This window comes from Amblyomma mixtum, chromosome 1 (genome assembly GCF_055824585.1).
Source record: "Amblyomma mixtum isolate Tamu chromosome 1, ASM5582458v1, whole genome shotgun sequence".
Classification (NCBI taxonomy): Eukaryota; Metazoa; Arthropoda; class Arachnida; order Ixodida; family Ixodidae; genus Amblyomma; species Amblyomma mixtum.
This window is the reverse complement of record NC_143012.1, coordinates 74740437-74749405: the sequence shown is the minus strand read 5'-3', so window position 1 is coordinate 74749405 and position 8969 is coordinate 74740437.

Sequence of the window (8969 nt, the reverse complement as noted above, 5' to 3'; positions counted from 1 at the left end):
ACAGTTCCCTATACTCTGATTGTCGATTTCACTGTTTGAACCAGCGATCGTCGGCAAGGGAGCTGGGAACTGGCAGTGCTGCAGCAAAAAATATGGACCTGCTCCTACAACATGGCCGGTTAAACCGTTCGACGACTTGTGCGCACGTACGCGATAATGCTCGGTAAAGGTAAAGGATTTGTCAGAAAAGGAGACTTCTACAGTAGCTTTAGGAACCAAAGCAATTTATGACTTAGTCTGCCTGACAATTGAGGAAAGAAAGCATTATATGATACACCGCTATTTTATACATTTTCTATGAAGGCGAAATTCTAGAGGCCCGAGTACTGTGCGATTTCAGTGCACGTTAGAGAACCCCTGGTGGTCGAAATTTCCGGAGCCCTTCACTACGGCGTCTCTCATAGCCCGAGTTGATTTGGAACGTTAGACCCCACAAACCAAACCAAACCAAACCATTTTATTGTTATACTCTGCTACTGTCGTAGTTTGGGGTTTAACGTCCCAAAGCTACTCAGGCTATGAAGGACGCCGTAGTGAAGGGCTCCGGAAATGTTGACCATCTGGGGTGCACTCACATTGTACAGTACAAAGGCCTCTATAATTTTGCCTTCATCGCAATCCGGACGCCGTGGCCATGATCGAACCCGCGTCTTTTGGGTTAGTGCTATAACAACTTAGCCACCGCGGCGGCTGCATTTGTGCTGTTGCAATCTTTAAATATTCCACATTAATAAAATTCAGGTTTGGTGAAGAACATCGCCAGTGCTTGCAACGCCTCTTCGTTAAGCCCCTACCTTTCTTGGGCTGTGAAGGCACCGGTTTGAATTTAATGTTTTAAGATCCCCATTTCAATGTTCCCTAAGATCAACTTACTCAAACATTACGTGGGGGCTATATTGTATTGAAATTCCCAGCTTTACCACACCGCCACCAGTACCTATAACTGCAAAGCGAATAAGGCAAATTTTTTTAAGTGCTTAGGTTAAACCAGCTTGGACAAGGGAGCAGTAAAAGATGAAGAAAGCACCACTTTTCTTTCTTTCCCTTGAGCGATATAAACAGCGAATTATTTGCTCAAAACTTGAATGATGTCTTGGTTTTCCTTGTTGCTGTACTTCGGGAACAATTATCGTTTAGTAAATGGTTTTTTCTATTATCATTTGAACCTAACGTCAAGAGCTTTCAGTCGAACATATTCTCACCTTGTGAGAAGCTGGCCATGCGCTGCTTGCCAGGCTACACCGGTCATGAATTTCTGTTCTCCAACCGCAAGCCGCCGCCCCACTGCGATGGATATATGCCGCTTGTTGCACAAGATAACACTCGCATGCGTTCCAGACTGAATTCTCGTAGTGCAGTCCCGCCACACATGGTCAGTCGTGCAGTTTCGGCCACAGCGGTTGAGTGATCTGCGAAGCGCTTGTAAATAAGTTAGATTCCAGGGCGCTTTCTGAATGCGATTCGCAATGAAGGTATTGATGCATGGCCTTATCTTCTCCGCATCGAGCAACGCTGCCAGCTCGTCGATGTCTCTAACCTTGCCCGAGTACTCTGGAATACTGCGCGAAGCAGTGATGACAGTTTGGGTGAAATTCAAAAGAAAGAAAACACCGATCACCCACACACTCATCAAGACTCTCATGGCTGTAGTACGTGAATTCAGGCACGAAGGACTGCGACCGAGGTATGAGCTCGCCAGAAAAATAACGGCACCGGATAGATTTGAAGGCTCGATCGGATGAAACCGCTGTTGGAGACACATTAATAATAGGAACAGAACAGCAAAGGGCGCCAACAAGGCTGAGAGCTGGAAAAATGAGCGCCAGTTGCTTACAAATGAAGGACGTAAGGGGCCGCTACGACTTACCATCATACAGAGGGAGACTGGTGGGAATGGAGCGTAGGCATACTGAAAACAGTTCGAAGAACAGTTGGGTCCATGTCCGCCAAGGAGAAAATCGACGCGCCTGTCCATAAGCAGAGAATCACTGTCCGACTTATTGTTGCATCGCTCAACCAGCGTGTTGTTTAATGTTTCGTAGGCCTCTTTAACAGAAAGCACACGTTCATCTGGAAAGTTTATGCATGATTCGGCAGGTTTGTCATATACTGTGTACTCAAACTTTCTGTGCTTTGGATATGTGCCAGCAGAAATCAGCGGTTTGGAAAATGCTTCTTTAGTACTCAAAAACACCTTCCGCATTTCGCAACTCTTCTGCCCTTCAGATGGCGCATTGATCTCTCCTTCGGTGACCGTAATTACCTGGCATGAATGACCAGGAACTTTCTGTAGCACGTCCTTGTGGTTCTGAACTGAAAAGACCCAGTGAACATTCGAGTGGTACTTTTTGAATCGCGAAATCTCGTGATATATACGAGTCGGAAGTGCCCTGTTCCAAGGTATCAAAACTAAGCCTGGTTTTGGAAACTGGACGGGCTGAGTTACGCATTCAGAAAACTGTTCGTAGCACTTGCCGCCTTCCGTGTATGTCCAGAGTGTGACAGGTACGGGGATGACTGAAATAAGCTTGCCGATGCGCTGAGTATCTTCACGACTACAGAGTAAAGCCACACGGTATGATGGCGAGCTCATAGTCTTCATTACATCCAACATCAATGGACCAACTTTATTACGGGAGCCGAAAGGCACAGGAAAAAGACAACCTTGCCATAAAGGTGCAATACGGACCCGATTCGTGCGGTTGCGGGTCACGACTTACACAGAGGGACTAAAAACGCCGATCGTAACCGGAAGGAAAAATTAGAAGCGTTTCCTAAAGAAAACTTGCTTCAAAAACCAGATAAAAAAGAACTGCTAGAAAACTGAAAGAGCCTAACAGGATCCGTGGTATGTGAGGTAGCGCAAAATGGGACAAGGGACCGAGCAACAGGAAACATGAAAGCCTACCAGGAAAGGTAGATAGGTACTGACGACTACCTTATGGAAAGAAGCATGCCACTGAGAAGAGTCTGTGGCGTGTGAACAAGGACCAGTCTCATCGATCATAACAGTGCCCTCGCATTGTGCCTTATCGCGTTTAACACACCGTCGATCGCGTTCTGTATGCTTTCGTCAAAGCGAGGCTGTTTCCAGGTCCCCTGAGGGCTGAGTTGAAAAATAACAGCTTCGCTTACGAAACTATTACCGAGACAAAACCATCTGTTCGATTCACCACTGAAGGTGTTCGCGTGTCATGTTTCCTGAGGCTGCCAGCAGTCAAAGAAAGCAATTGCGCAAAAATCCTATCATGGAAAAAGAGCAAAAAATGCAAACGGATCTGTTTGGCTGTTCAAACAACGATGACGCTAGCACAAAAACATGTACTCGAACATGTGGTGCTAAGACGAATCTCATTTCTCTAAGTGCAGCGAAGAAGCTTCAAAAACCTGTCTCGATCAGCGCCTTGAGTAGTTTCAGGGCAAACATTTCTTTTTGTCCTCTAAATAAAGTAGCATAAAACTCCTCATGTCCCTTTAAGTAGGCACAAGTCGCCAAGGGTGGAGACGGTACTCGCTATGATTAACCACATAATTATGTGCTTTTTCTGCTTGCCGGCCGGATACGCGAAAATGGCGCTCCTGAGGAGCCACTTCTACAGTTCATTCTATTACTAAAATACGTCAGCTGTAGCCCCTAAGGTTGCGGTTATACCTGCTTCTCATTCGATAGAGAAAAAGAGCGAAATAATGTAATGAACGGCGCCAACGCCGGCGCAGGAAACATTTTTTTTCGACATGCGGAACTAACGCCTTCCTTTTAAAAGAAAACGAATTACATCAATATACTACCATGTTTCCTACTAGAAAAACTTGTGACGTGTTGTTTTTTGCAGCTTTCATTTGTTCTTTGCGCTGTTCACCACGTAGTGCAGCCTTGACAACTTCAGCTGCGCCCAGAAAACGACACTAATGTCACATTAGCGTGTAATCTTCTGTACGCATATTTGCTAGTCGGAGCTCAAATGGCACCTACACTAGTCTCGCCTCAGACCCTACGTGGATTCTGCTCGGAACTTTGAATATGTGTCTAACCCCTTTTTACCAGGCGCTCAGCAAGACATGCCAGTCTGCTAATTAGCTAGCTGATAGTATTAGTTCGGAGAACCATCAAACGTACCATCGAAGTCATATTAGGTGACATGTGTTTTAACAAGACACACTTAGCATATACAGAGCTTTCCATGTGTACTATGTTGGAAATATAACTGAATACGAATGCAAATAGTAGAGCTGAATTATTCTGAGGATCGATTCTTTTCACCTAAAGATATGCATCCGGGTATATGAACGGTTGGTAAACGAAAGATAATCTGTATGTGCTGTGTATGACGAGACACGCATCTAAGACTTAATGAAAGAGCGGCCGCCCAGTATCGCCTTTTCAAAACTCTAGAACTCTTTCACTAGTCGTCGATTGCCTCAGACATCACTCCTGAAAAGGAAGGAAAACAGCCCTAAATAACTGCCGGAAGTCTTATCGACAAATTCTTCGTCACAGCGCTAAAAAATTCTATTTACCTTTAGAAAGTAAATGCTTCCAATCAGATGAATAATGATGTCAAACTTTGTTGAAGGCCAGCATACCAGGCGCTTCACCTAAGACTTTACACTACTTATACAAATAGGTTTTTCGAGTTACAGGAGCGATTTCTACGGCACGGCGTTGTCAGTGGTGTAATACATCAGGATACAGCTAAGGCGTGAAAATTTGTAGGCCGGTGAACTTCTACTGCATACATAACTTTCTGACTCTTACCGTTAGAATCCTTATTACTCAGAGGTGTGTAGCCCACCCTAAGTGATATAAATATATATTTCAGAATTTAACAAAGGTGGTTAACTCCCGCGCTTTGGCCCATCAAATAATGCCTCTTTCGCGCCGAATTGTATGCGCTCTCGGAAGCCTGCAGGGAAAAAAATTTCTCTAGTGTAGGTGACTCGCCGAAATAGCCAAATGTAGGGCAGTAAACAATGATTTCGAGTATTTGCCATATGTGCCCTACCCAGCTCAGGTACTATCAGCAAGGAATGAAACGCGAACAAGACAGCTCGGCCACGAAACGCAAAATAAGAATATTTTAGCCCGGGGAAGCTCAATACTTGCTCGGGTTTTTTTGACAGAGAAGGCGCGAAGACTCTTCTTCAGGAGCGTTAATCAACCGCGCTAGCATTTCCATTCCAGGAGCTAATATTACGGCGTCTTTGAGATGTCACCGCAGTTTTCTTGTTCGCGTTTCATTCATTGCTGATAGTACCTCTAGAGTGTAGAATGGCATTGCTGGGTCTTCTAGAATATGTCATGTTTGTTGGATCACGCAGCCGACCGTAACCGAGTTTTCGAAATTCCAAAAAGTGATTTGGATAGTATTTTTGGTGCGCTAGACGCCTCTAAGCAATTATGATGTTTACAATCCCTAAAAAGGAAGCTTTTCAATACTGATTAACCAGACTGCTAGTTAGCGGAACACTGCCGATATATTCTCGATGCAATTCCAGAGTTCGTTTAAGTTATTGTCATGAAGACGAAGTTAGCAGTGGTGCGGGAAGGAGCGCTCGCGCTAAACCGATGGTCGTTAAAATCATCTCTGTCATCGATCGTCACACTTTGTTCTTCGATTGGTGGCGATGTAACAATATAAACCCTAAGAAAACAAAAAAGTTTAGCTCATTGCGGCTCTCCTCGATCAAGAAAATGAGCGCTGAACTGCTTCAATCACATAGGAAGCAACAGGCTGTGCTACAAGTTTGAAAGGCCTCTATTTATTGCAACGCTGAATGTCCCAAAGACAATGCTGCACACTACGGATCCTGCTCTAAATGTTGTACGCTGATCGAAGTGGCGTCGAACATCGCCTCGCGAGAGGGGGAAGAAGTTTTCATATAACAGACCTGTGGTCCGTTCCCGCCGCTAGTGACGCAGCAAAGTCGAGGGAAGAGCGCCCGCCCTCTGCCAAACTCCAAGCAGCGCCCGCAAGTGAGGTAAGATAGCGTGACGGCCGCTAGGAGGGCGATGAACGTTATCAGCAATTGGATGCGTGGGTCGCAGATCAAAAGGTTATCTTACTTACCTAGTGTTCGGCGTGAATGTCGACGGAAGTTTTTGGTTACGAAGTGGTACAATTGCAGGAGCACCCCGCCACGGTGGGTCATTGGTTACGGCGCTCGGCTGCTGACCCGAAATACGCGGGTTCGATCCCGGCCCCGGCGGCCGAATTTCGATGGAGGCGAAATTCTAGAGGACCGTGTAGTGTGCGATGTCAGTGCACGTTAAAGAACCCCTGGTGGTTGAAATTTCCGGAGCCTTAAACTACGGTGTTCCTCATAGCCTGAGTTGCTTTGGGACGTTAAACACCAATGAACCAACCAATTTCAGGAGCGCCAGGACATCTCAGATTCCCGTTAAAAGCATAGAAACATAAATAAATTCAAATTATATACATATGCAGTGAGGTATTTATTCCAGCTCCGAAAGAATGCTGCACATCGTCCAATCAATATTAGAACGGTTCCGGGAACTTATTTGTAAGGACACACTTCAGGCACGTGGAAAACTGCAACATTTTAGTTTACCACGGTATTCAACAGTTTTCATCAAACTATCTGCGTGCCGAAAATTATGTTATCAAAGAGAAAGTGCAGTAACATATGAGTCACTGAGCTATGCGAATGCTTCTCGCCGCTGCGCCCTTAAGTCATACCTCGTTAAAGCGGTTGCTTGCAGCACTACTCCCCTCTCACTCACATGTCGAGCTATAGGATATGTCTGGAATGCTTCATAGACAAACTTTAACCTGATAGTGTAGCTCTTATGCACGAGGGGGCCGAAAGAGTAATGGAGATGGCTCCGTCCAGTACCCCTTTAACGCATCCACAAAAGGAAACTCCTCATAATGAAGCTACTAAAAAAATTTTGTGGTCTTTCGCAAGCAGTTACAGCAATGTAGAAGTTATAGGTAGGATGATAATTTCATAGACCACGACCCCATGCCTGCGCTAGATTGACATTGAAAAGCCTCTACAAAACAGTTGTTCATGCTCGCTAATTGCCTTTTCTTCGCATATGATGTCCGATTAAGAATAGACTCAAGTACTAAATCTGTGCCATTACCATCATTCAAATTTTTCCTGCACAAGAAGGGACACTTCAGTTAGACCAAGATTGTTTTATTCAGAAAAAAGCGACAATATTTGCGAGTTCAACACTGTGCCCATTGTGAGGTCATCAAATTCTAGGTGTTCGGAAATCTACCTGAAAGCCTACGAGGGTTTCCAGGGCTGCGGTTAGTTTAACAGAGTACACTGTGGGGCCAGTTGGTCATGCATAATGTGAACGAACAAACGTAGCGTTTAAACAGGACACATAAAGATGAGGACAGGACGGGGCTACATGTAGCCCCGTCCTGTCCTCATCTTTCTGTGTCCTGTTTAAACGCTACGTTTGTTCGTTCAGATTCTGCGGTTAGTTGCATTTCCTTTACGGCCTCACCTTGCGACAGAGGCGGCTAATCAGCTCTGCTACAAATGCGCATGAAGCTATGCCGCAACCGATCACATAGGCGTACATGTAATCATAAAACGGCATGTCAAACGACGCCAGAAGTCTCTTGTCCGGGGCCACCGGTGTTATCGTTGTAGCTTTCGCGGTAGTGATACCATGCTCTTCCAAGGCCAAAATTAGCCGGCGGTGCTGGTGTCTGCATAAGAATGCAATAAATTGAACCCAACAAAGTCTTCCATAAGTTGTTTAGTCACGGAACACGTGCAGGTGTGTGCGAAAAGCGTCGTAAGTGCCACCTCATGCATACTGTACCGACGTATCGTTATTGAGATGTTCTGTTCGAGCGGTGCGTACAGAAATATAGAAATAACGAGCTCGTGCGGTAGGATAAATATGCTCAGATCGCCTATCTGGGGCTAAGGACTGGGAAAACTACTCTGATTTACATCGCATTTCAATAAAAGCTACTGACCTATTTAACACACTACGTAGTCCTCTGTACTATAAACATACAATTGAAAACAATGGGGCCATCGGGTGCCAAAAGGAAGAGAGGATTTAATCAGAAATGACTGGAACATATTCAAAGATTACGGTAGTGTTAGCACCTTCATGAAACATTTCTTTACTGTCCTGTAGATTAGTTTGAAATCTGCTTGAAAAAAAATCGTACAAGCTACTATTTTTCACCATAAAAAGACTGCGTGTGTTGGTGCTAGCTCATACGCTTAACACGGACCACCAGCAGCTTAAATATCAAATGTTTCGACTGGTGCTCAGTTTTCCCTTGAATTTTTTGTAACTCAACTGTAAGAACTGTCGCACTTATTTATCGCCGGACGAGGGAACGCACGGGTAGAGAGAGTACGTTGTTTATAATGAGTTTATAACGTTTATAACGTTTATAACGTTGTTTATAACGCGAGCAGTCTGCGCGTCTGCTATATTTAAAACGCGGGAATTCAAATATGCCTTCTGCTGTGTCTACGCTGTCAAAGAAGCACAGAAAAAACCAAGCGACAAAAGAGATATAGTAAGAAACACTCTCGGTGCTGCATACAAAGACAAGGTGGTCGAATTTTTATTTTAGCAACACAATAGACTGCTTGCTGTGGCGTCAACATGCGTGTTTCTTCAGCTGGTAGCTGCCTCTTCAACTTCCTTTATAACTCGGTAAGGGTGTTTAAACATAAATGAAGGTGCATCACACTGGGAAAAGTAGCCTGACAGTAATAGGGCTGAGGAAATCATGCTTTTAAAACGCACACAGATAGGAAATTTAGGTTGCAAGGAATGGGAACAATGTTATTTTCTGGAGAGAAAGACGCCGCTTGCCGCAAAAGCGGTAGTTTCCTAAGCTAGTGAACGTCAAAGAATAAAATTCTAACGTCTCTCCCACCGAGTGTTGTCGCTAGGATGCAGGAATGGGTGAAGCATGCTTTTTTCGCGAATCTGTGTTGCTAGGCTACAT